Source organism: Ciona robusta, chromosome 9 (genome assembly GCF_009617815.1).
Source record: "Ciona robusta chromosome 9, ASM961781v2".
Lineage (NCBI taxonomy): Eukaryota > Metazoa > Chordata > Ascidiacea > Phlebobranchia > Cionidae > Ciona > Ciona robusta.
In genome coordinates, this window is record NC_143243.1 from 2,868,383 (window position 1) to 2,875,240 (window position 6,858).

Below are 6,858 nucleotides of genomic sequence, written 5' to 3' on the forward strand. Positions count from 1 at the left end.
GGAAATAAAGTTAGAAGGTGTCCCATCTTCACCCACCCTACTGTATATTCGAAATTTAGTCATTTGCACTTGGTGATAATTTATGAGAAGTGGCTTGTGCCAAAAACAGAGTAGTAATACCCAATTTGTAGGAATAATAGTACTAATTCGCGATATTACCCAAGAACATCTATTTTGATTTTGAAATTATTTGGCAATATGTGCCTAAATGTCCCATCTTCCCCCATTGTCCTATATGATGTATGTAGTAGGTCAGGATTGCGATATACTTCTAAGCAAAATCCCGACAAACCGTCCGACTGTATTTAGTCAATTAAACAGTCTAACATATGCATTTTAAAATTTGTTAATACTCCACCTGCCCACGTGCGAAATGAATCAAGTCGTTCCGTTCGTTTAAAATAAAAACAACACCTAAAAATAGGTTGCATGTAGTTATTTATTTGCTAATACTGAAAGTGAGCAAGAACTCTTCAAGAAAAGAAATTTACAGAAAACAAATTTGAAACTCTTAGTAATTAGGTAGCGTTTGTCTACAGGTTCAAATAAATCGGCTTTCTGCAAAATAGAACAGGATTAAAATACCTTCATAGTTTATGTGGCTGGCGTTGGTGGTAAGCCACTACGGCACGACAAGCCCCCAACCAATGGTAGTGGGTTTCTACTTAGGTGAGAAACCCTTGCGGGATGTTACTGTCCACGCAGGTTAAAGAAACCCCCATAGACAAAAATGATACAACGAAGGCACAATACCTTCATAGTTTATGTGGCTGGCGTTGGTGGTAAGCCACTACGGCACGACAAGCCCCCAACCAATGGTAGTGGGTTTCTACTTAGGTGAGAAACCCTTGCGGGATGTTACTGTCCACGCAGGTTAAAGAAACCCCCATAGACAAAAATGATACAACGAAGGCACATACACACGTACACGACGACAAAGAGACAAAAATAATACAACAGTGTGCAAATACAAAAAGTGCAGAGCATGCAATAAACACAACGGCAGCTCAATCATCACCAAAAATGGAAGATTACAAAAACTAATTAAAGCGAACATAATTATTGAAATATCTTCAAACAAAAAATGGTTCAAATCCTGAAAGATAATCAAATGCAGTGTACACCATATTGTATGTCCGACCGCAAGGAGTCGAACATAACAACGGCTCCGCATGTCCTAATCACAAGGTAAGCCGCCATGTTGGTACCGCGATACTCTCGTCGTATCTTCACACAATATAATAGCGTCCGGATGTTACGCACCGCATCAACCGTTACGGAACTGCGCCAGATTGTCACGAACCGCATTAACAGTGACCTAAATATCTAGCGTAGCATCACTGGCGGCGACGTCCACGCAACGACCTGACCGTGACGTAACTCAATCAAAACTGACGTAACCGCACCGAACGCGCAGGATCAGGACAACGCTCTGACCCATCGTATCGACTTCGTAGCGTAATTGTGACGTGGCCATCGTCCCAATCACGCTACATGACGTTTTAACACAAAAAATAGTCCCACTGGAACAGTATTAAAAGGGTATCTATTTATTTTATGCGCATATTATAATGAGTGTTGACATTACTCGAGTATTTGTGTACCAACACAGCGTTCTCACAAAGCGATTAGAACAATACAGAATCGTTGAAAGATTCGAACTTTGTAGACGAAGTACACAATAGAGTGTACAACAACAAATTCTGATCCAGCAAGATGTTCGCCATAGTTTCATTGCATATATTTCAGTAAAATGCAAAATGCACTATAGTAGTGACTGACAAAAATGCTGGCAACATTAGATCCAGCAGACAAAGGACTTCTTATCAGAAGGCAACACTGTAATAGTGCGCCAGTTAACACGCTCACACATACAAACAAAACACACAAATAATATACTTCATGCCCCAAACCATTTATCCTTTATTGGCGTCTTCGTCTTTGTTCTTCGTCTGCAAAACGAAGAAAATAGTTACGTCACAAAATTCTTTTTTAAGCGTAATAGTTACGACAATGACTAAAAATTACGTTTATTTTAAACTGTGCTAAATTGTTTGCGGATTCTTGTGTACAAGGTTCCTGAATCATCTGTACCAAACTTAAAAACACTTTGTTGTTATGTTATAGGGAGAAGAAGATAGGACGCCTTTTCATTCTATATCTACTCGTCCTATTTAGTAGTAAACAAAGCACATTCAAAGAATTATAAACCCATATACCGTCACGACTTCCATAAACCGTTGTTAATTGTTTAAAACACGATCAGGATATTTGTTTATTATGTGCTCAAGGTGCCCCGTCTTGCCCCACCCTATTATACATTGTATAGTGATTGTGGTAATAAAAAGAGTTACCTTGCGCTTTCCTTCTGCAGCTTTATCGCCGACTTTTCTGTAACAATGTAATCGTTAAATGTAGTTTTGTGTATTATTATTAGGTCATAATTACCTTCGTTCTTGCTTTTGTGGGTGAAGATCAGATTGTTCCTTTGTGACGTCACGTACCATAGTCTAAAAATATCAGTCTTCCTAATCTGCATTTTATAACAATACAGGTTGTGACGTAGTATAACAATAACTTACGAAGTGGGTTATTCTGTTGCGTCATTACCACTTCGTGACGTCACATCATCGAGGTTTCTGGAAAGGAGCTTACGTACGTAATAATGTCAATTGTGATTATACTTTACCAATCATTTGAACTTCTTGCTTCACGCTCATGGCGCAAATAAAGTTATAATGTACAAGTAATATGCCTTGCGTCGACGCAGAACGCACATGGGGCCCCATGATAAAAACGCAGCGATGCGCACGCGCAGAAGAAACCGCATTGTGACGTCAATTCACTAACGCGCATGTGTTTGTCAAGGATCGACGTAACTATGACGTAATAATACGGAGCGATAACGAGATGGCGACGACACGACCCACTTTTGACGTAACGATAGTAATTATGACGCAATGAAAGCTAAATCTGTGACGTAGCGTGGCGACTGACGTAGTAACATTGTAATAAAAGGTCGCGCAATTGCGGAAAATAAAACTCGTTGTAACGGAAGTTCGCGCAATTTCGGAAATAAAAATCGAATGAGAAACTAATACGCTAAGTTTATGCGCAAGGCACAATACCTTAAATAAATAATGTTAGTATAATAAATAATGCTAAATATATTGTAATACCAATGGTAATACTGTAGTATAAATATTAGAATTTATAGTTACTGGTATCATTGGTTATTATAGTTTAATAATAAAGAAATACTTAACTTATATCTTGAAATATAATCCCAATCTGGTGCAGAACAAACTTCATCCAAACTGCCACGTTGTGTACCTGCGGTGTAAGGTTGTTGAACCTGCGGTGTAAGGTTGTTGTTTTATACCCGAGGATTAATCAACGAAAAGCGGGGTAATCAACTAAAGTGTTTCCATTTTTTTTTTTTTATACTTATTTTCTCCCCAGAAATTTATAGTGTATAAGGTGGGTAAGATACATTTATTCATGCTCGTTTATCGTTTTATGTTGTAGAAAACACATAATATTAACAGAAATCATGGCCTACTCAATAAATCATGGCCTACTCAATGTATTGAGTAGGCCATGCAGAAATATATAAAAGCTGCCATGCGAGAAAAACGTATTTAAATACGTTGTTAATTTTGAAAACACGATTAGGAAATATGGCATATTATGTGCTACCGTTATAATGTATGACTGACAACTTATAATGGTCCACCGTGGTCAGTAATGTAATTTGACGCAACGCCGGCAAGAATCAAGGTCCTCCAAGAATTCAACTTGTACCTCGTAGGTTTAGCAGCCACGCTTTTATCTGATAGGTTTTTAAAGTTGATTTTTAATCTGCAGCGTGTGTATAACGACTGTATTGACACACACGCCGCAATGGTATAACGGCGACGAGCCTATTACCTCTGGGGTAGTTAGAGGCATATGTGCGCAAACGAACTGTGCCATGCCGCTAGTTACATTTGCTGTTATAGTATTAGATATACTTGTTTTGAAATCGTGTATATCAGTGGTTCCCAAACTTTATTACCTATACATTGTAACCTGCCCATTACAGGGCAACAGGCGGTAATAAACAACCTAAATATGTTCTAAAAGTAGCACTGCTGTATATTTACGATGTTTTTCTTAGCGAAGCAGCATGTTTGTTACGTAATAGTCGGGATTCACATGGATTCATTGCATCATAATAGCGATTGTTTGTCCTGGCATTTATTTACGACATAATAGCAATTCACACGGCGATTATTTTCGCCATAATATCGATTGTCCCTTTATTTAGCCTGCAGGTGCTTAAAATGCATTTTCACGTATGCGCAAAATTAGAGTATAGATACGTTTGCAAAGAATACTTGAAGCAAGGCTTCGCGATCGTTTGTGTGAACTTATATAATAAGTTGCTCGCGTACCACCTGGGAGATCTTCGCGTACCTGCACTAGTGGTACGCGTACAACAGTTTGGGTAACCGCTGGTGTATATGTTGTTCTACAATTAATAGCTTGTATATTTTAACATGCTCCAATAAGTCTGTTTAAGCAATCACGACATTATTATACATTTGCCAGTTTATTGAAGCATCAATGTTTTGATATACACATTCAGGAAGATGCATCTTCTGCATTAAAAAGATTGACATGAGTTAATAAAGCAATACGAAACATCAACAATTATAGGTGATTTAAATTTGGTTTAAATGTTTTCAGTTGGCTGGTCCTTTTAGATCATTATTTATAGTAGGGTGGGGGAAGATGGGACACCTTTAGCACATAATATCCAGATATCCTGATCGTGTTTAAACAATTAACAACGGTCTATGAGAGTCATAAGAACATAGTATAATATTTCTTAGAATGTTCTTTGTTTACTACTAAATGGGACGAAAAAATAGAGTTAAAAAGTGTCTCATTTTCCCCTATCCTACTGCATAGAAAAGATCAAAGCGCGTTATACCTGTTTCTGTGGCAAACAAATATTCATTTACTCGTTGTCGAAATCTAGTTTTTCTGAAACAAAATAATAATTCATAAGACAATTTTTAAGATGAAATATATTTTGAAAACTAACCTTCTGGTTCAATCTCTTCATCCTCAACTGCAAAACAATATTTTCAAACATTTATGTAATGATAGAACATAAACGAAAAATATTTAAACAAAACGAAAGCAGCAGTTACAATGTTATGCTTTACAAGTGTTTTGCCTGTGGGGTAAGATAGGACACCTTCGGCACCTATTTTCCTAATTCTATTTTAAACATTTAACAAGGATCTATATAGGAGTCGTGAGGCTAAACAGCTTTTTTTTTTAATGTTATTTGTTTACTACAAAATATAGGACGAAAAAGTATAATAAAAAGGTGTCCAATCGTCCTACACCCTACTATATATTAGATAAATCAAATTAATTTATTAGTTGCATTTTTTTAAATATGCACTTACCTTCCGTTGACTCGTCAACACCTAAAAAGTAATTAAAATAAGTTAAGCGATTCTTGTGTAAAATCGATAAAAAAAAAACAGTGAAAATATGAAATCTAAATGCGTAGTTATTTACCGTTGTCACCGGAGCGACGGCGGCGCCAACAACGACGACGACGGACCCAGCGACGACGACGACCCCAAGACTCTCCTTCATTAATCAAACAGAGAAGTCCGAGCACCAGTGCGAGAAGCAGTAACTTGTTCATCTGTAAAATAACAAGTTAAGTCGTAGCTTATACTTTGCTTATCTTGTCGACTTACTTTGAGTTTGCAAGTGAAGCATCGAAGCGAGTTGATCGTATTTATAGCCGCAAGTCATCAGTTGTTGCAGAAACTTCTGTATCCGGTTTCTGCAGTTGCAACAATCGTGTGCAATCTTTCAAAGCTCAAATAAATCCGCTTAGTGATTAATGAACTTCCAATTACCCAAGCTGGAACAATGACTTCGAATATCTTCATTGTTTCGTTTGGAATCTGTACCAGATCGAGTTTCAAACACAATCCACAAGTCTATTCAGCACGGGGTCAAAACACAAAGCAGTTAAAAGTCCAAATTTGAACGATTGTTTAAAATTTACTGTTTGAGTCCTGCATTAAGGCACGCCATATCTGCCCAGGGATTTAGGCCAGGTTCGGTCAACCCTTAATGTTTAAGTTTGCGTTTCCAAAATTGTAAAACTATCTAGCTATTGCAATCGAAATTGTATATGGATATAGATGCTCAAATGTGCTTTAAACTTACCCCCTATATAAGACCAAAAATATGAAACAGTTTCGGAAAAATATTCTAAAGGCCTTTTATGGACTTGCGAATATATTTTCTGCACACTATCTTATTATTTTATTAGTTTATTATATAAGAATCACCAATAGGGTAGAAAATATTTATTACAAACAAGTCTTTTAAGGTTTGGCAATGAATACATACAAAACTACAATGTGGGCAGTAGGATGGGGGAAGATGAGACACTTTGTCAGACCACAGTATCACTTCAGTGTACTATGGTCAGACGAGACTTTTTAATTTTTTTTACAGAGTCCCATTTTAATGATAATCAAAACACAATGTTAAATGAATGAATGTATAGTACAATGGGGGAAGATGGGACACTTAAGCACATGTTGCCAAATATTTCCAAAATCAAAATAGATGACGGTTTTTGGGTAATACCACGATATAGTACCATCATTCCTTTATTAATTGACACCAATTTAATAAAATATAATAAAACACACGAAAAGTTATTTAGCGATCCGCACAATAGGTGAAATTTTACAAATTCCAAAACACACGGATAAGATGGGACAGTTTAAAATCATTGTCAATTTTGATTATTAAGTGTATTTATAA

At 36.8% G+C, this 6,858-nt stretch overlaps 2 long non-coding RNA genes across 4 annotated transcripts; both read right to left on the minus strand.

Annotated features, from left to right (window-relative positions):
- Positions 1-201: 201 nt before the first annotated feature.
- Positions 202-3,677, minus strand: LOC149730847 (uncharacterized). 2 transcript variants are annotated; one of them, XR_016385700.1, is made up of 4 exons: positions 2,583-3,677; positions 2,449-2,510; positions 2,355-2,391; positions 202-1,952 (listed from the first exon to the last, which is right to left on the minus strand). It is a non-coding gene; the product is annotated as an uncharacterized LOC149730847 (long non-coding RNA). The 2 variants fall into 2 exon arrangements; XR_016385699.1 differs by having other exon boundaries at positions 2,449-3,677.
- Positions 3,678-4,583: 906 nt separating this feature from the next.
- On the minus strand, positions 4,584-6,229 carry LOC149730848 (uncharacterized). Of its 2 annotated transcripts, XR_016385697.1 has the most exons (6): positions 5,769-6,197; positions 5,581-5,713; positions 5,466-5,486; positions 5,093-5,119; positions 4,979-5,031; positions 4,584-4,643 (listed from the first exon to the last, which is right to left on the minus strand). It is a non-coding gene; the product is annotated as an uncharacterized LOC149730848 (long non-coding RNA). The 2 variants fall into 2 exon arrangements; XR_016385698.1 differs by lacking the exon at positions 5,466-5,486 and having other exon boundaries at positions 5,769-6,229.
- Between the last annotated feature and the right edge of the window lie 629 nt (positions 6,230-6,858).